The following is a 21,860-nucleotide window of genomic DNA, read 5'->3' as shown; positions in this document are numbered from 1 at the left end:
GAGGAAATGCAAACTCCCCAGCTGAGGTTTTCAGATGGGGCCCAGCTCCAGTTTTTTAAACAAAGCCCCTGTTCCTCCAGCACCAGCCCTGTGGTGGGTGCCTACAGCCCTGTCTGTACCAGGGACATTTTCTAAACATTTCCTATGGGTGGTAGCAATATGGGAGCCATAGTGAAGATGGGTTTCAGAGTAACAGCCGTGTTAGTCTGTATTCGCAAAAAGAAAAGGAGTACTTGTGGCACCTTAGAGACTAACCAATTTATTTGAGCATGAGCTTTCGTGAGCTACAGCTCACTTCATCGGATGCAGTGAGCTGTAGCTCACGAAAGCTCATGCTCAAATAAATTGGTTAGTCTCTAAGGTGCCACAAGTACTCCTTTTCTTATAGTGAAGATGGGCCAGTGAGACGTGGCAGGGCTTCCAAAGTTCAGCTGTTTGGGAGCCTGCAGTTGATTCAAAAGTCTACATAATTTTGGCATAGCTCAGATTTAGGGCACTGCCAACAGACCAGTGAGGATTAAAAAGTCAAAGCTTCCTCCTACCAACACAGGGACAACCTCGGTAAAAACACTCTTGCTTACAGTGTTTGCAATCCACTGTTTTTCTCCAGAGGCTGACTACAAGCTGACTGATTCATCGGTTGTCTTCAACTATTTTCCAAGGCCCTAACCTGTAGATATTTGAAATGTTAGTCATAGCATGAGCCATGTTCAGTGGGCTTTAGAGGCATTTCCTTGATAGCAACTGTCAAAAAGTAAAGGTCAGTGCAGTCAATGTTGCTTTAACTACTTTACAAGTTACAATATATATATACTAGAAAATATTGTCGTGACAGCTCAGTATAGTGGAATATAGTTTATTCTCTATTAAAAGAAACAATGGGAACAGCTCTGAAAAAATTGTTCCAATAAATGTTACTGTATAGAATAGTGCTGAGTGAGTTTCTGAGTATTGTGCATGTTCCTTGTTATCAGTAGGAACTAGTGTACAGTTTTTGGTTACTGAGGGACATAAGCAGCAAAATTTGGATCCAGCTCCAAATCCAAATGTATGTTAGGCCCAAATTCTGGAATGAGCACCTGGTGAACGCAGGGATCCCACCTGCACTTCCATCTCCATTCAGTCTTTGGCCTTATCATCAAGACTTATTTTAAAAGAGTTGTTAATTTGAGTGGTGCTTTCTGAGATGTGGACACCCATCTATCAGGAATTGGACAGAGACCACCAAACACATTTCATAGTGGCTACTAAACAGTCACTAGAAAGTCATAGCTAAACGTGAAAGGCTATGTAGCTCAATAACAATTTCCTAAGCCATCTACTCCCTTTTACATTTTCTGATGATTGTTTAAACACCCATTTTTTGGTAGACACATTCTGAGCCTTAAAATGATACAGAACATGCACAAGTACTTTGAGCAGCTGCAAAGCCACGAGCATGTAAAAGAGCGCTGAAATTTTGAAAATGTCTGCATATCAAAGACTGAGATTGCTTAATTTTATCCCAAATCAGCCTCATATTTTATATTAATTCTTGGTTGTTGAAGTTCCAACTGTTGTTTCAGCTCAGACAGATATAAAGTGTGGTACCTGAACCCGCGATCTGCATGAAGAATACACATCTCTTTCAGCAAGCTGCTAACTTGTAAGTTGGCTATTACAGTGTTGTTTCTGGAAACCCCCACACAGCTCCAGATCATTAATTCACTTTTAGTCAACAGGAGAATGGTGCTGCACTGTATCTTCAAGCTTCACTTTTCACCCATTACAGGCTCAGTCAATTACCTCTTCTTATCTTAGTTAATTCCAACTCTTATAGGCTCAGTTGAATCTACCTGCATTTTTTGAATGCTTCTTCTATGGCAGGAGGTTGTGAGTTTAAAATGCAGGTCTGGCCCATAAAACATGAGTCCCTTAGGGGTTCTGGTGCCCCTAACATAACTTTTTCAACTCAGTCTTGAGGATACAACTAATGCAGGTAAGACAGACCTATGCTAACTTTCCAGAGGGAATTTCATTTCCTGTTGTTGAACAGGCAAGGCAATGCCACTATAATTAGTCGTCCTCTCTCTGTTGGCTACACCTTTAAGCTTTTACAAGACAAGGAAATGACAGGGTTGGCATGGCAGTGATTGGAAGAGTATTGTACTTTGGCAGCCTGACTTAGAGAAAAGAGAGAAAATAAGTTACTTCTGCAACAAGCCACAGAAAAGGAAAGAAGAATAGAAAGCAGGTTACCTAGAGAACCTATGAAAGGTTTCACTTCTGGAAAAGGCGCTGTATGAGACAACATTTTCTCAAATCTCTGGGGTATGAGTTTTTGTGTGTAGGGGGGCGGGGAAGTGGAATCCAGGTTAGGCAGGATTAAGAATAAATAGGTTGAAATGCTCCTGTTGAAAGTTAGGTCTTGTCTACACATAGCAGTTGCACTAGTTTTATTTAAATTGGTTATAAACTGGTTTAAGTTAAATTGAGCAGACCTCTGTGTGGTCAGAAATATATCTCTTTAATACTAGTTACATTGCTTTAGCTTGCACCTGGAAAATCAGGGCAATGCTTAAATTGATATAAGGCTGATTTAAATTGATGTAAGTGTTGCACCAGTTGAACTACATTGGTTTTAAATGACCCTTTTAGTAAAATCATGTGTAGACAAGGCTTAGGAAGGTACCATTCATAAATCTGAGTTATAAATGATGAAATATTTAGGGCCCAATTATGCAATTCTACATTAGTGAGCACTTACATAAGTATTCCCATTGGGCTTGTAGTACATTTTTCATATTTATGAATGGCTTTTACCCACCTCGCATGCCATAATCCTAAAATATATGTTTCACTCATTTAAATACAAATAATTAATAATTTGCGTTTACACAGCACCTTCCATCCAAAGATCTGAGGTGGCTTTACATACACGAATGGATTGAGCCTTGTGAGGTCAATATGGCTCTCTCTACACTGTCCCACAATTTGGAATACGGAGGTGTGGATAGCAATGCATACCGAAGTGCTACGCTGTTAGGAATACATTAATGGGAACTAGGAACCTTTTAGTTCACAACTGCAGCATCGACACATGGGAGTTACAGCGCAGCACTTTGGGGTGCACTGCTATTCACACCCCCAAAGTCTGAACTGCGGGGCAGTGTAGACAAGCCTTCAGTATTTTTATTATCCTCATTTTACAGTTGACTAAATTGAGGAACAGAGAGTTAAGGTTGTGAGTGATGAAGCAATTTAGGTGCCTAAACTCCAGAGTTAGGTGCCCAAGTTCCCAGGCATGGTATCACTGCAAGCCACAAAACTCCCACTTGGCTGCCTAATCTTGTAGGCACCTACACTCACTCAGTGCCTAACTTTCTCCATTAAAAGCTTTATAGGTGCCTAATTTCTAGACCCTGGGGATTGCACTCTGCTGCCCACGAACCAGAGGAAAACAGGCATTTGGCCACCTAAGTTGTGAGCAGGACCTGACGTTATCAGATGGGTACCATCATCTCCTCTGGCCATTTTGTGTGGAGGGAGGCAGGTGCCTAACTCATTAGGTGATTAAACCACCTGACTCCTGGCAGTGGGTTCCTGTGCATGGATCACAAGCAGAAGATAGGTTCCTCCCTGCAGCCTGGACTTAGGCATCTAGGGGAGAGTTTAGCTCACATCTCTCTCCCACTGGCTAGCTTAGGTGGCTCCCCCCCTAGTGTGCTTGCTTTTTTTGGATCACATCACTCTCCTCCCATTCATTATATAGGAAGCCTAGGTGCTGAACTCAGGCTTTGTGGATCATAGTATTCTTCGTGTGATTTTTTTTAGGCACTTAAAAGTTAGGTGCTGTGACACTCAGATTTACAACGCCTAAGTCCCTTCTTGGATCCCACTCTGATTTGCCCAGGTTACACAGAAAGTCTGTATCTGACCCAGATCTCCTGAATCCCTAATCTAAACCTTAGCTACAAGTTCACCATCCACTTCACTCTATTAGGGCTGGTCTACACTACCGCAGTAAATCAATCTAACTTACGCAACTTCAGTTACGTGAATAACATAACTGAAATTGACGTAGTTAGATCCACTTACCATGGTGGCTACATTGTGCTGTGTCGATGGGAGATTGTGTCGATGGGAGACTGTATCGACACATATGTGGTCCACAATGATAAACAGATCGAGAACCACTGATTTAGTGCCTTGAAGGCAAGGATGAGGCACTTAAATTTGGTTCAGTAAAGAGAAAGGAAGCCAGTGAAGCAATCCAAGGAGGTTGGGATGACATGGTAAAAATGTAGACGTTCTGAGCGCCCTTAAGAAATTATACCAAAGTTCAGAATGCTTACCTACAGTGCTGCGTAATAAATAATAATTAATAGTGCCATTATCAGCCTAAATAAGCTCTCCTTTTTGACTTGGAGAGCAAATCAACCACTGTCGTGAAAGATTAGCTCAGTCTCCATCCCCATTCAATCTCTGTAGATACTGTCATTGTCAGGGCCAGTGGATTTTTTGATTGGAATGTCTGTCTGCTAGGAACTGGATGGAAACCACCAACTAATTTCACATAGATCACTATGGAGATGCCAGAGGATAATCATCGACCTGTACTAGAGTCTTACTAGTAATCTGACGGCTCCGATTCCATCCCATTATCAATTCTTGGAGCCATGCAGTCTCTTTGGTTTGCATTTTAACTTGGATTTCTATGACACTAAGTGAATGTATTTTCAAAATTAAAAAGTGAGCAGAAGTCTTGTATTAGCAGGAAAGCATGCTTAAAGGAACATTCCAGTTTAGGTATGGGTGTTTACCATGCAGCAGCAGCAACAACACTGTAATCACTCATTTGTCTCTAACGAGTGTTGTGGAATCAATAAAGCCACTGCCCTTTGTAGTCTTGGTTCAACATTTTTATCTACTTAATGCATCAGCTAATACTACTACAAAAAAAGAGGCAATCTCATAGTAGAATCCTAGGCTGGTTCCTGATGAATGTACTGATTTTAAAGTCATGCTACCGAAAGAAGCAAGATACTTGCTCAGTAAAGTGTTTCAGAGTAGCAGCCGTGTTAGTCTGTATCCGCAAAAAGAACAGGAGTACTTGTGGCAGCTTAGAGACTAACAAATTTATTTGAGCATAAGCTTTCGTGGGCTACATTGTGCATCCGATGAAGTGAGCTGTAGCTCACGAAAGCTTATGGTCAAATAAATTTGTTAGTCTCTAAGGTGCCACATGTACTCCTGTTCTTTTTGCAGTAAAGTGTTGTTATCCTTAATGCAATCAAAAAGTTCTGGATGGATGGTGAAGTAACTGTAAAGGCTCGCCCAACAGGCACAATTACTCACTTTAATAGGTGAATTCTCCTTTTGTTTGAACTGTATAAGGGAGTGATTCGTAGGATGAGAACTAATAATAAGTACTTCATTGTCTTCTGTTTTCCCTCTAAGGCCCAAATGCCTTGATAGCTAACTGTACTATGGCCATCACTCCTCTTTTAAACAGCATGATACAGAGGAGTCACAATTTGCAATTGGTCATCTGACTTGCTGATACAAACACAGGATTGTAAGACACAGGACTACAATTCTAAATGCTTGTCTTAATATCCTTTTAGCAATGGAATGATAGATTATAGAGCAGCTTCAGCTTGCATGGGATAGCAGGCCTCTGGCTATAGACCTGGCTTCAGTATGGTCTTGGGTCTTTAAAGGCTGTTTCTGAATTCTAAAGGACCTCAATGTTGCACACTTTGTCAATGAAGTAACAACTAAATCCAATTCTAAAGCACTTGATTTAATTGAAAATTATTTATTTAAAGTGGGCAATAATTGTGCAGCCCTCTTTAAAAAGAAAGGTTACAGTGTCATTTCTTAGAAATGAAATATACTTGGGCTTTCTGAGAAGGAAGATTATTGTTCAACATCTCAGAGAATCTAAAATGAAATGCTATTTGTTCTTGAATTAACTTTAACTAACTAATAGTTGTATCATACAAACATATGGTCTGTCTATTCTAGTATCTTGTCTCCTGAGATAACCCATAGAGACACTTCAAAGAATGTCAATTATCACTACGCAATAGTAAATGCTCTGTGTGTATATGCTTGTTATTTATTTCTGATCCCAGCTGTTGATCAAAATGACACCTAGATTTTTTTTTTTACAAGTAAATCAATATGTTTCTAAACTTGCTCCGATACATATTAGGAATATAATTGACTATGTTTTAAATGTAGAGATAAATGAACTCATTTTGCCTGAGTTCAAATGTATTCAAACTCCATGAGTTCGAAAGTTCAGTCTGAACAAAAACAGGACTGGTTTCATGTTGCACTTAGGAGAGACTGTATAAAATAGAAGCAGTGAGGGGAGAGAGAGGAAAAAAATGATGCTAATATAGCTTGAAAATGAAGCAGATTTGGCAAAGTGTAAAATAAATACAGACTGACAAAAGGAGAGGGAGAGAGAGACACATTCTAAATACATTTTAACACAGAGGGCCAGATCCTCAGCTGCTCTAAATCAGTATAGATGCAATGCAATCAATGGAGGTATTCTGATTTATTCCACTGGAGGATCTGTCCTTAGTATTTTCCATATAGAATAGCACTGATGCCTTTTTAAGTGGGTGATGGGATTCTTTTGCTAATAGCACATTGACTTCCCTTTAGCTAGAAAATATGTTTTTTCATCAAAAGGTGGCTCACCCTGGGGAAAACTACAACTTATTTTTAAATTTCAGGAAAATAAGGTCTGAAAACTCAAAATAGCTTTGTGAACCCAATAAAGAGACTGAGAATTTCACAAAAATTCAAACCTTTTCAGGCTAGTTCATCCTAGTTCATAGGAAATGCTGCAGGAGGCGAGTTAGAACTTTTAGCTCAGGGTAGAATTATTAGACAATAATTAGACAAAATTATTTTTTGTCAAGGTCCAAATGTCTTGGCTAAAGGTATAGTCAAGGTCCAGACTCCAGAGAAAATAATACAAAAAATAACAATAATGATAATAAATAACTTAAATAATAAGATTTTGGGGTCTGTTCAAAAGCGCCTTGCGGTCTGGATTTGGCCAGCAGTCTGCCTGTTGACTACCTAGCGTATAATGGAGGCCAAAGGATGGAACAGACTTTATAGCTCATGGAACAATAGTCTCCGCAGATAACAGATGAAACCCTCCTTTGTCTTGCCAAAAAACCACAACAATCTCATCTATTTTATTGGTGAAAACAACAGTTCATAAAGCAGAGTCTGCACCTGAAATTATCAGGAAAAATCCCTGGGCTGAATTCTCAACCCCACCCAAACTCTACTTGTGTGTAGAGAAGGGGTCTTCAGGGAGATGGTTTTGGTTTCCTGATTCAGCACCAGCCAACTGGAGGATAGATGTAGTGGAGCTTTGCTCTGCCACATCCCTTCTCCACCCCTAACATGTGCCCTTCCTCCCTGTTTGCCAGGGATCTGGGGATGGGGGTGGGGAGTGCAAGAGCTGGCTTTGCCAGCCTTATGCCAGTGGAATTTACTTGTGCAAGGGGAGTTCTCCATTGACAAGATAACCCTACAATCTGTCATCTTCTACACGTGAATGGTGTAAAGTAGACGGAGTGCACTGGAGAATCAAATGCTGAATTACACCTATCTGTGAACACTGCAATGCCTTACTTCTCAATTCTGTGAACACTTATGCATGTGCGAAACTTAATTCAAATAAATAACACACGTTCATAAATATTTGCACATTAAGGCCTTAATTATCAGGAGAAAACAGAAGTCACATTATTGTAATGTTATTTCACTTCCACATCCATTAGAAAGAAGCTATTAGACTAGTGCCATTAAAAAGCCAATGAGGAAATTAGTAATGATATAGTCTTGATCAACAGTTTAGCTACCAAGAGGTTTGATAATGCAAAAGTATCTGTATGTTGAAGTTCATTTCATTTCATACATTGTAACTTAACTTCTACCTAAACTTGCTTCATTTTATACAACAGTTTTATATAAAGAGCCAGAGCTTTCACTCGGTGTAAACCAGTGTAGCTCTATTGCCTTCAATAAAGCTACACTAATTTACACCTAAACGTAAAGTACCATTTTTTTTATCCCTAGAGCTTAAGGATAGGTTTACACTGAAAAAAAAAAAAGTTATTTTATCTTCTAGCTAAAAAACTTAGCAGAAAATATACATGATTGGTAAGGTGCAATGAATATTCTCAAGGTACCATAGTTAAAAATAATTCATATCACTCTGTGTGCGGGTGCACATTTAGGCCTGTCTCTCCCTCGATGTAAACTTGTTTTACACCTGCATAATGCTATGGCCTTCAGTGGCGTTATTCCTCATTTACACAGAAAGTAAGAGAAGTATCAGGCACCATTATATCAATTTTTTTTTAAAAAAGTGAATTTTTAACCTTTTTTGAGGTTTAGGATGAAGAAAAGCAAGTGCCACTGCTGAAATACAAAAATTGCAATATAATTCTGGTAATAACGGGATTTAAAAATAAAAATATTAATTCATCCTTACCACACTCCTATGAAATAGGCTAAGTGTATCAGGAGAAATTGTATGCAGTGCTATAAGAAGCACAGCCCAGAACTCACAGCCCAAGGGAAGTGCAGACTAAGGTGGCTTTAAGCCACTTTTGCATCCTGCTCATCCTGGGCTGCTTTGGGTTCCCCAGTACAACTTTAGTCTTGGGGAGCCTTTCTAGGTTATTGCAGACTCCTCAGGTTGCCCTAGGGCTGCAGTAATACCTGGAATCTCAGCCCTGCCCCGAACCTTGGCCACCTGCTTGCAGTCCTGATCCTGGCATGGCCCCTATAATTGGAGTTGCAAGGGGGTCCTTGAAGGACAGCCTTACCAGTGTTTTCCCCAGTGCCTACACCAGAGAAAACCTCCTCTGGCTGGATATTTTCTTTCTTTCTTTTTCTTTCTTTCTTTCTATTGGAAATTGTTCAAGAAAATTTTACTGGATGCCCAAAAAGTCAAAATCACACAACTGAGAAAGAAGGCCCTATTGATTACAAAACTGACCTGCTTTAGAAGGGAAGGGAAGGCAGATACAAATTTTTTAAAAAAAATATGTAAACAAATGGAAGAAAGGGGAAGTTGATATTAACGAATATAAATCAGAAACTAGGAATTGTAGAAAATTGATAGCGGAAGCAAAGGGACACAAGGAGAAATCTACTGCCAGCAGAATCTGATGCAACTGCTGCTGGAATACTGTGTCCAATTCTGGTGCACAGAATCCAAGAAGAATGTTGATAAATTGGATAGGTACAGTGAAGAGCCATGAGAATGATCAAAGGATTAGAAAACATGACTTATAGTGATAGTTTCAGGGAGCTCAATCTATTTAGCTTAACAAAGTAAAAGGTTAAGGGGTGACCTGATTAGTCTATAAGTACATGGTATTATTTAGCAATAGGCTCTTCAATCTAGCAGAGAAAGGTACACCACAATCCAATGTTGAAGTTGGATACATTCAAACTGGAAATAAGACATGCCTTTTTAACAGTGAAAGTAATTAACCACTGGAACAACTTATCAAGGGTTGTGGTGGAGTCTCCATCACTGACAATTTTTTAAATCAAGATTGGATCTTTTTCTGAAAAATCTGCTATAGGAATTATTGTGGGGAAGTTCTATGGCCTGTGTTATACTGGAGGTCAGACTAGATGATCACAGTGGTCCCCCCTGGCCTTGGAATCTATGAATCTTATTACACTCATGAATCACTACATCCAGTTAAAAAGATCACTTCTCTCTCCATAGAGTACTATTTATTTGATTATTCTTTATTTTTAAATAATATATAAAAGAATAATCAAAGAAATGCGATTTAGACCATTTCACTATGTAGTCTAAGGCTATGTCTACACTAGAGACCTTACAGCGGCACAACTGTACTGATGCAGCTATGCTGCCTTAAGGTCTCCTGTATAGCCACTCTATGCCGACGGGAGAGAGCTCTCTCATCAGCATAATTAAACCACCCCCAAAGAGTTGCAGTAGCTATGGTGGCGAGAGATGTTCTCCCACCAACATCGCACTGTCCACTCCGGCGCATCTGTTGGTGTAACTTATGTCGGTCAAGAGTGTGTTTTTTTCACACACTCTGACCAATAAAAGCTTTACTGACAAAAATGCTAGTGTAGACACAGCCTAAAAGACAAGAAATACATCTCACCATAGGGATATATGGGAAATTGGAGATTTATATATTAAGGTTCTTATTTTTACTATTTTTATTAGCATAACAGTGTTAAATCATTATTAAATTAACTAACTCTTCCTCCGTCTTTTTTAAACAATTAGATTTTACTTTACATTTTTGAAACCACCAGGTTCCCATGCATTCCAGTGATGAGATGCATTTCCTATGTCTCAGTCTATTTCCCAGTGGGAGATGCAATCTGATGAAGTATCTGAAAAATGTTAGCTCTTGCTCTAAGAGATAACAGCACCATTCACAAAATGCCTGGTCCTATAAGATACTGACTGTCCTGAGCACTCACTGAAGTCAATGGGAATTGTGGGATTAGGCCGTTACTGAACATACTGAAACAATGAGAGCTATTTTCAAAAAATGAATTTGCAAAACAGTTTTATTATAGTCAAGTAAACATCATATTTAGGCTCTAATCTCAAAACAATGCACTAGCACAGATCCTTGCTCCCTGCAGTGTCCCAGTGAGTTCAATAGGACTCCGCAGGGCCATAAAGATGTCCACACTAGCAGATTGCATTGCCTGACCAGGGCCATTTTTAGCTACAGTAACTAAGAATTTATAAGTAATCACTCAAGTTTCCTGTTAAAGTACAATATTTTTATTCTCCCATCTGCCAATCCCCCTTTTGAATGATTCAAAGCTTTGTAGTTAAATTAGCTCTGTATTCATTAAACTTATTTCCTCTGGAGGAAATAGGCATATGCATCCACCTGCGCAAGTTGACCAATTATGTGAAAAGGCTGCTTCTGTTTTAGCCTTGGGGAATCTGCCGGATGGAGGAAATCATTTTAAACCAATGACACAATAAAGCAAGGTAACTAAAGGAGCTAGAACACACTCTCTGATGGATAATTTCACTACAACAGTCACCAAAGGAAAATAATGTTTTTATGAGATATTTATGAGATACTATAGTCTGGGCAGCAGCTATAGTAAACATAATGAAAGCTACTGAGATAGTAAAGAGGGAAAAACACAAATGAATTTAGGGCAATGGGCCAAATTCAGACCTGACGTAAGTCAGTGTAACTCCACAGTTCATTCCTTCTTACCAACTCATGTCCAGAGCCCCTCCAGGCACTTCCTCTGACTGCCTGTCCCATCCCTCCCAGTATCAGGGATTCATTTGGTACCCAATGTCAAATACTGATATTCATTAACCCGTACCAGTAAGGGGCTATTGTATTTTGCCATTTTGAATGCTTCTTTCCCCTCCTTGCCTACAGAACTCTGTTCTGTTCTTGTCTAATGTTCTTATACCACTCTAGTATCTGAGTGCTGTGCTGTAGTGCATTAAATAATGTGACTAACATTTGTTATGTGTGATTTGTTTTCTCTCTCATCCTCTCCCAGGGATAGGTGGGTTTTTGGGGGGTTTTTTGTTAAAATGTACACACTGTTATGTGTTTATGTTAAAAAAGGCAACACTGAAAAAGTGCATCTTGCATTTGGAGTGGAAGGTTGTGAGGTTTGTAATGATCTTTAATTTCTGTCAGAATTCATTCCACAGTCTCAGACCAGCCCCCAGACTAGCTCTGTCCCTCCTGCACAGATGAGCTTTCCTCTTATGGCAGAAAGTTCCACTGTGCCTCACAGAGTTGTCAATCAAGGTCTTCATCCCAGAGCTTTAGGTGATCCTTTACATATGCTGGCCCAGGCCACCAAGTGGCTTGAAAATAAGGACTGAAAACTTGACCTGGACTTGATATTCTATGGGAAGACAACATAGGGGGTCGAAGACAAGTTTGACATGTTCATAGTAGCCTGTGCTCCTGAGGAGATACTGTACTTGGCAGTGTTCCGTACTAGCTGGTGTTTCCTTAGGGCAGATGGCTTAATGCCCAGGTATACTGCATTGCTGTAATCCAGATAGGAGGTGAGGGCAGGTCATCATCCATCAGCATGGGATGAAGTCTCCTAGCTAACGAGAGAAGGTAGAAAGTGTGACTCATCGATACTGATATGTGAGAATTTGGTATCAGCGAGGAATCTAGGAACTAACTTTCTTTCTTTCTTGTTAACCCCTTCTACTCTCACCCTCCCTTTCTCTACTTTTCAATTTTTTTCTTATTAGTACTACTTCTTAGTTGCTTGCAGTGTATCTGACAACTGCTTGTGCTTTGAAAAGGTTCAATAAGAAATACTCTAATAAAGGCTACTTTGGTGATGGAGGGAGAATCAAAGCAGCAGTGGAAACCACAACCTACTTCGCAACTATCACTGATCAAAAGCCGCTTTTACTGTACCATACTCTCAGTAAATTGCTGAAGAGCGGAAAGTGGGGTGGAGAGGAACTAGCTGTATTGCCAGTAAGAACACATTGGGATTGCACAAAGTCTATCAAGGGATTCCATACTCCATGAAAGTGGTCTAGACCTGAACAAGAGCCATCAGAGTTAGGGAGAGACGGCCTGACTCAGAACAGACAGAAGTTGCTGTCCAGCCCCAAATGAACAGATTGGAGAGCTGAGACGGTTGAATAGCCATAGAAGGGGGTGATTAGAATTAGGTAAGATCAATTCCTTCATTTAAGTTTATGAATCCTTGGAGGGTGGCCAATTTAGCTAAATAATAATGCTTCTTTTCTATCCGCAAACTTCCCTTATTATGTCGGGATATTAGAGGGCTGAGATTAGCATATGGAGTTATGTAAGTACTTGATGCAATACCTAAGAACAACTGGAGAAGTGACATGTCAATAGGAGCTTGCCTAGTTTAAAGATAAGGATACATACTCCATTACATGGTCAGAAGAAACAGGACCATGGAAAACACTTACTATGCTTAATATTACAACATTAGGAAAGACTGCACTTTTTTTTTCTTTTTCTGCGCTCTAACTTTTTCAGTCATATCATTTTACAAGCAAACTTGATAAACAAATTTGCTGTTGGGAGAATACTTATATCAAGTCTGAGCCTGGAGCAATTTTAGCATCTCTATGTTAGGAGCCCCAGAAAAGAGATACGTATAATGAAAACACAGAACAGCCTGGTTCTTGAGTGCCAGTAAAATTCAAGGTTTTTTAAATTTTTTAATTCACATGCAGAATAATAGAAATCAAGTACAAGACTCAGTTACATTTTTCAGACTATAAAATGCATGCAGAAGCAGTGTGGATTGGAGAGAAAAAGTTTTACCTAAATCACTTAATCTATTAAACCTTAGAAATTGGTCTTATTTGGCAATCCAGTGGATTTCAGGATTGAAAAAACATGCTTTAGTGCACGAATGTGTGATAGATAGCCTTTGGATTCTATGCAACCTACTGCTACCATTAAAGAGATAGGGCCAAATTCTTTCTCAGTTATACCAGTTTAACTCCAAAGTACTATGGGACAGATCCTTAGCTGAGGTAAATTGTCATAGCTTCACAGAAATAAATGGATCTGCCTTTGTAACTTTATTGACCTCAACAGATTTAGAGTAGTGTAACTCAGAGAATGATTTAGCCCCTGAATAGTGAGTGGGCTGTTAATTATAACAAATTAATCACATTTTCATAAAAAAAGCCCTCCTTTGGTCCTTGCTGAATTGGTCCTGGCCTCATCCCCCTCCCCTTTCGTCTGATACCTACAAGCAGCAGAAATATTGGAAATGTTTTTTAAAAAGTCCTAATAAAATGCAGTGTGCCACTGGACACACAGTCTGTGGAACTCCTTGGGTCTTCCACGTCTGAGACCAGTGCTGCTGGAAGCTTTTATTGCTTTCCAGACCCTGCTTAGCATGGTGGCTGGTGGACAATAAAGAAACACAGAATGAAAGTCTAAATGCAACCAGCTAGCTCTTTGCTTGATCACAACTTCAGGGAATTACAGTTAACCTGGTACACACTTAATTAGATGGGATGCCAAGGGCCCCCCAGTGCCAAAACCAGAACCCTCCCTCTTTTGAAACAAGAGACTTTACATCACATAAGTAGATTTATATTTTTAGGAACAACATTAGGGTAGAAAAATAGTCGCAGTTTTCTTTGCTGAGGAATCTTTATATTTTCCAGGTATAGAAGGTCTATTAAAAACTTCAGGATTAACAGCATTGACAGGTATCTGATTTCTAGACAGGAAGTGTAAACAATGACTTGAAAGGTGTGCATGCAGAACCTTCCAACTGATTTACCAGTAGCTCTTTAGAATCTGTCATGCATGTCATATTGAGCTTACAAACTTAATTACCTTAGCTATAAGAAACTGAGTGCCTGCTTCTCAACTCCTCAATGTAAATCAAAGACAGCTATAAAAAAAACCTACAGAATAACATATCACATTTGGGGCAGTCTGAAAAATTAGGATCAACAACGCAGAGTGCCTGATTCTGATCTCAACTACTCTGATGTAAATCTGGAGTAACTCCACTGAAATCAATGGAGTGATACTAGAATAAAAGCACTATTTGGTCTGAATCAGGCCCAGAGTCTTCAGGGTGAAAGTACGATACGCATAGTATTGTCAACCTCAAATGTTCAAAAATCAGGAGCCAAGTCCCCAAAAATGATGAGACTGGCTTAAAAATCATGAGATTTAAAATAATTAAATAAATGTGGGGTTTTCTCTTTTTTTCAAAGTGAAAGCTGACATTCTCACCTGCCTTCAAGAGCTGAGGCTTTAAGTAAAATACCAAATATTGCACCACTCAACATAATATTTTGAGAGCTGGCAACAGTGATCCACAGAGGACTAACAGGAGAGAAGTGAGGGGAAAAGAGATGAGGGAACATGGGAGGAAGCAACCAGAATGAGTGGTGAAGCCACGGAGACAGAGGGGGAATCCGCAGGCAGAGGGACAGAGAGTCTTAGAGGAAGAGAGAGACATGAGATGTCACCTGAAGGCAATGAAGGAGGCCTGCTATCCTCTGCCCCCTTAAAACACCAGAGAGGAGAAACAGTCTGCTGGCTATCCAGCAGCAGGTAGGGGAAGCCAGGACATGTTGGGGGAAGTTTGGAAAGGGCCTTTGAGTAACATGTGATGTATATCTATCATATGTGATGCTATGTTGGGCATACTACAATTAGCAAGAACATGTGGAAAACTGCAGTACTTTTAAGCCTCTGATAATTAAGGTAACATAACCAAAAACACAGGACCTTTTAATGACTGGAAGCTGAAAGGCTCCAAACCCTCCACTTATTTGGAGAACTGTCCCATGAAAAATGCTTCAAATATTGGCAACTTTCCCCTGGCTTCCTCCTTCCTTCTCATGAGGAACCAGATGTTACTAACACTGATTAGAGTGGGTGGGAGGGTAAGACCCTCCTCAGTTCCTCTCTTCATCGGCTGCTCCTTTGTGCTGTGCAAATGAGGGGCAGAGGGCACAGTGAGAGCAGCAGGTGAGGGGGTGTCTGTAGAGCAGAGACAGCAGTCTCTGTTAGTGGGGTGGGGATCTGGAGGGTAGGGAAGGGAGATACAAACTGCAACCTAGAAGTGCTGCTAGTCCCTGGGAGAAACCAGCTGATCTGTTGAACCTAGAGCTAACAAGGGAAACATGAGATAGCTCTAGGAGGACTGGGAATAGTGACATGCAAAGAGTGTTCCACAACAGGATGAAACTTTTCTGCTGTTGAACAACTGGCCAAGGTAAACCCTCTGTCATTTTAATAGATTGATGGAGCTATGCCAATTTACACCAGTTCCATGTGTCTGCTGTGCTCTTATTATTTATATATTGTAAGGTGCACAGTTGCTATGGCAATAGGCACAGAATAAAATACTAGCTAGAAAAGAAACAGAATTGTCTAGAAGTATATTAATGAATTTTGGTTAGACACTCTTTGCATAGCAGTTATTATATGGTATAAATTATCACAACACATGGAATATAATAGTTCTGAAAAAAGTTTGGAAAGCTACCTGAAGGGTAAAGTAAGGTAGAGCACAACAGGTAACTCAAAGGAAGGGGGTTGACTTTTGATATAGCTATGCTGGAGCTGGAAGGTGTAATTTCAGAGTGTAAGCTTGAGTAGACGTACCCATGCTAGCTCTGGTCAAGTGAGTGTACTAAAATAAGAAGTGTAGCCGCATTGGCACAAGTGGTAGGCAAGGCTAGCCACCTGAATGCATACCTAGGGTCTTGCACAGAACGGTACTCGGGGCAGCTAGCCCATCCCTCCGTTCAATATCCTTATGTTTTTAGTGTGCTAGCTTGATCAGAGCTAGCGCAGGACGTCTGCCTGATCTAGAAATTACACCTTCCAGCTCTGGTGTAAACATACCCTTAGACAGGTCTCCTTTGTCTTGAAATATTGTTTGCTACGCTTTTGTCATCCGGATTTGCCAGTTTCCTCAACCCTGATAAGGACGGACTTCATTTTTCTAAGGGTATGAGAAGGAATTTAGGCCCCCAGTGCTGCAGTTGCATCAGTATGCATGCAACTTTACTCAGCTGAAAAGTCCCATTGACATTTAGGTACATAAGTGTTTGCAGGATGGAGGCTTTAATTTCTAGATGATGGAGTTTCTGGCCCTGGAACAGTCCACTCTTGTGATGCTGACCACAGTTCACTCGAGCCCATTAAACTCATTCCACTAAGAATAGGTTCCCAGGAATGGAAGGCTGATGATGCTTTTATCCTCTGGCCACTCAACTACTATTTCTGGTCTGGTTGATGATGCCGGAAATCAAAGTACAGATCCTGAGAACAGTAAAGCTTTTCACAATGGCCTCCCTGCATGATAAGTCACTGTGCCAGCTGAGAAAATGAATTTCTAATACACTTGGCACTGAATCAGTGGCTTGTCTCAAAGAAGAACTGCACAGAACACTGTTTATTTGGCATGTGTAGCACTGAAGTAGACTGCACCTATCTGAATTATTTTAGCCTCATAAAACCTTTTACTATGAAGTTCCCATTGGATTTGACAGCACCCAAACCAACACATGACTTCTTGTATTGCATTCTTCTCTGTAATTAAGGAAACAATAACACGCCAATACTATTTGCATTAGATGTGTTAAACAGTATGCCTTTGTTTTAAAGGTGCTAAACTCAAATATAATTTTCTTTGTTTGATTGAGATGTTGGTGGAGAACATTTGTATTCAGGAAAGTAAGAAACCAATACACCGGTTTCTGCCAGGCAAATGCTATGCAAGCTTCCCCACTCATATATTTCATGCATTTTTGAAGTGTTGCTATAGTTGAAGTTGAGATGGCACCTTCGTTCTAAACTCAGTTACTTCATTGTCATTTTCAGAACATTAATCAGTAAGCTCAAGTACACAAATGCTGTAAATCTGACCTAAAGGTAACTAGCTATCTTAGTGATCTGTGCTGCATTAACAAATATCGTATGGAAATGATCACATCTCATTTTAGTGATATGACAAACACACTGTAATTCTAATGACAAAAGTAAATAGCTATATTTTGTCTGTTTTTTAATGGCTTTGTGTTCTGCATAAATAGATCTGTGTATTCAAAGACTAACTAGATTCTCCTGGTATATCTAACAATAGTTATAAAAGTCAAAGATTCTTTTTTAGGCTAAAGGTGAGTCAGACTTCTCTGACCACGGTAAAATGTGGGTCTGCAAAATCACAGAGTTTGTCCTGGATTAATTCCAGTTCATTGTGACTACTGGAGTTAGAAAGGAAAACTTAACAGGGTATTTTTAATCACTTTTACCTCTAGCAACAATGTGATGCTATTTCCATTGTTCCTGTTATGGTAATAAGCAGCTAACATGTTCCCAAAAATTGATTATTATGCTTTATTCAATAGATCAACCATCAAGACATTGCAGCCAATCAGGAAAGGGAGTGGAAAGGAACAGACAGAGGAACCTCAAAGGAAAGGACAAGACACTGTTTCTTTTGTCTTTTGTTCCAAGATGAAAATAAACTGTCTCCACTGCTGATAAGCTCCTCTTTTGATCTCCTTTTGCAATAATTAGAGTTAGACACTAAGTTATTTTATGCAGCTCTTTAAATTCAAAGTTCAATCCACACTAAACTAATATGAATGGGAATTATTTGCCACATGCAAATATCGACACAATGAACTTTTTTATTATTACCTACTTTTAATTATGTAGCTTTTGCTTAATATCTAAGCAAACTGGCCACTGAAAGAGCTGTTGGAGATGAGGTGTGTTCTTTACTACTGTCTTCTCTTTGGTCATAATAGTTTTGTTGTTGGACGAGGGCAGGGGATTTTCAATTTAGGAGTACAAGTCCCATTGGGACCTTTCAATAGCACTTATGTGCCTAACTCCCTTAAATGCTTTGAAAAAAATCTATCCCTTAACAAATGGTTATAGTTTGAAGTGAGTAGGTTGAGAAGACAAATGAGACTCTCAACCATTAGTGGAGGTAAACATAGCAGGGTATCAGGTTCTAGCACCCTGCACAGAGATGCAGAGTTATTCTTCTAATTCACCTGGCAGACAGATCAAGTGGGTCCTATTAGGAGTATAGAAAGGTTCTGAGGCAGAAGAAGCTAAGGACAATGATAAGGAGGACCTGTAGGGAGCAACCCTTGGAACAGCCCTATTCAGGGACAAGCTCAGGGTGAGATTTATCCTTTTTGTTAAGTTAACAGTAAAGGAAATCCTGGGGGTAAGGGGAGGTTGGACTTTATGTGCTGCGTGTGTGCTGTGTTAGAGTGGGAATGCCACCTCTTATAGTTCTTAGATTAAACAAGAAATAAGTTCTTCTTTGCCTGTGAAAATCCATACTTCCACTGGGACAAAATAAGAAACAATTTTAACTTCTGTCTACAAGCTAAAGAAATCCCACTTTTTATAAATATTAATAGGTTGCGCACACACAGGTGGACTGCCTGGGTCAGAGGCTAGAATGCTACAGGCCACAGCAAACAAGCCTCTTCCATGCAGCAAGCAGACCAGTCACCCTCTTCCTCTCCATGCCACCTGTTGAAGATCAGATTACAAACTTTCTGTGGTATATAGCAAAGTGCAGATCTTGAGAGTATGGCTACTAAAAGCAGGTCAGAATTGAAGTGTAATTCATAGATTTTAAGGATCATTATGATTATTTAGTCTGACTCCTGCATAACACAAGAAATAGATCCTTACCCAGCAATTCCTGCATCAAACCCAGTAACTAGTGGCTGAATTACAGCATCTCCTTATGGGCTTGTCTACGGGGTAATGTGCTTTACGGGAGCATGATTGCTAAAGCACACTAATGTGTTGTGCAATAATTGACCCTGCTGATGCACACTAAACGTTCCCTAGTGTGCTTTAATGTAGTACTATTTCAAACAGCATTATGTTAAAGTATACTAACAGAGTCTACACAGACCAACCAATTAATGAACAACATGTTACTGCACTTTAGAAATCACACCCTTATAGAGTACATTACCCCATGGTGTAGACAAACCCTTAGAAAGACATCTTGATTTAAAGAAGTTAAGTTATGGAGAATCTACCACATCCCTTGGCAAACTCTTCCAATGGTTAATTACCCACTGAGTTAAAAAACTGCCACTTATTTCAGTTTGAATTCTCCTACCTTCAACTTCTAACCATCATATCTTATTATGCCTTTGTCTGCTAGACTGGAGAGCTCTTTAATGTTAGATCCTTTCACAAGTCCCCTGATGGTAATCAGAATAATGTGATGTTAAGGCCTGACATATTGCAAACTACTAGGACCAGAACATACAGCTATGTATTGTTGAGAAGCAGCTTTCCAATGATATACTGTTTTTATCCCTGGTGATGCATGAGGTAAATCCTGAAGCCATGCAAAGGTATGTAGCATTTGTCAGACAAGATAGGATGCTTTCAGCATATCATGCAATCTCGGTTGGTGCACATTCATATTATCAGTAGAATCCGTGTAGCCAGTGAAATACTACATTGTCTGCCAGCCCTGTAAATAATGCAGTAAAAACAAAGAATAATGGCATTCTATTGGAATTCCAGGAAAGGAGGCCCATTGTCAACTTCCTTATTTAATCTTTCAAAAATAGAAAAGCTCATAGGATAAATGAATTATTCACAGGAGCAGATGTTAATGAATTAAAACAGCATTAAAGTGTCAAAATAGTTCATTTGTAAAACTGCATTAAAACTTTCAACCTCACATGTAAAATTATGTCTGGTAGAGTTGGGGTGACCAGATGTCCTGCTTTTATAGGGACAGTCCCGATATTTGAGGCTTTGTCTTATATAGGCACCTATTACTCCCCACCCCTGTCCTGATTTTTCACATTTGCTATTTGGTCACCCTAGGTACAGTTATAATGAATGATACTCAAAAGATTATAATCAGATAAGCAACTAATGTTCTAATGAATAGCTGAAGTTTATTCTCTCTCCTCGCTCTGGAAATTAAATCAGGGTGAAAGTCTTGCAACATGTAGATTTCTCATGCAATTTCCTCTACCCTGTTCTGCCTAGGCCAGAATGCCATGAAAAGGACTTTTTCTTCAGTATTTTAGTACTTTTGCTTCTGGCTGACACCAGGAAGTCAGAGACACATGGAAATTAAAGAAAAACAAGGCAAAATGAACTTTTTTGAACCCTAAGAAAAGGTTCAGTTTGGTTCAATGCAAGTTCAGTTTGGCTTGCTGACAGTGAAAGCTATTGGACTGTGGTATAATATCACACAGAAAGTGGTGGGAACTCTGTTTCTTGGCTAATTTAAATTGGACGAGACAAAGCTCTAGTAAGTGAACAGTAGGGATGAACCTGCACTGTCAGCGAGATGGAGTGGATAACCTAGCACAGGGGTTCTCAGGACAAATTATTTGGTGGCCTCAGAGTGCGGCCACCAACGCTTCCTGGTGGCCGTTCTCACACTTTTTCCTAAAATACTTAATTAGCTTTATGAAAAACAAATAAATATGCACATATACATGTCCAAATCATTGTAATTTATTTATTGCTAGCTAGTAAGTCCTCTGTGAAAAGTGATATTAACAAACATACAAGTATCACTTTTCACAGCAGACTTACTCAGCCCAGGGAAGTCTGGGGACAAATTAAGCTCTGGATGGGGGATTGGGGGAGGCAGCAGGGGCGAGGGGCAATGTCGGGGAGGGGGCGGGGGGGTTGGCCAGGGGAGGCAGTGTGGGGAAGGAGCCTGAAGTCCTGGGGCCAGAGCTCAAAACCTCGCAACCAGAACTTGCCTAATGCCACCCCCAGTCTGAAGCCCAAATCCTGAGCTCCATCGCCCCTGGGAAGGTGGGGAACTCACCAGCTGCCTAGCCCTTACTGGAAGCCTCAGCAACCAACACCAAGGCTGTGCATCCAGGAGCACCAGGGAGGGGGAGGGACTGCTGCTTCCCCCACCCCACAATCACACCTCAGGAGGCTGCGGCTGCAAGAAAAGCCCCTGGTGGCCACATTTGAGAAACACTGACCTACTAGGCCTATTCTGTCTCTTACGTCTATAATTTGGATAGTTGAAGTTGTTTTTTAAACCTTTTTGTTCATCAGCTCTTAGATACCAAGGTGATAGATGCCTGAGGTTTGGGCTAGGAAGGGGGCAAGTTCTGAACGCTGCTACTGATAAGCTTATTACCCACACTGAATTCATCACATAGCCAGTCTATGCTAAAACATTTGTGTTATTGTAACCCTTAGAGTGACAGCTGGTGACCAGAATACCTGTGGAAATGCTGCGTAGTTGCCCACCGGAATCACAACTACGACACCTAT

At 40.1% G+C, this 21,860-nt stretch overlaps 1 protein-coding gene across 2 annotated transcripts in view; it reads right to left on the bottom strand.

Moving 5' to 3' along the window:
* Nucleotides 1-21,860, bottom strand: part of DLC1 (DLC1 Rho GTPase activating protein) — a 356,025-nt gene that overhangs the window by 51,398 nt on the left and 282,767 nt on the right. The window lies entirely within an intron of this gene.

Source organism: Chelonia mydas, chromosome 4 (assembly GCF_015237465.2).
Source record: "Chelonia mydas isolate rCheMyd1 chromosome 4, rCheMyd1.pri.v2, whole genome shotgun sequence".
NCBI classification, from domain to species: Eukaryota; Metazoa; Chordata; order Testudines; family Cheloniidae; genus Chelonia; species Chelonia mydas.
The sequence above is the reverse complement of the archived record's forward strand: the minus strand, read 5'-3'. Positions and strand labels throughout refer to the sequence as shown.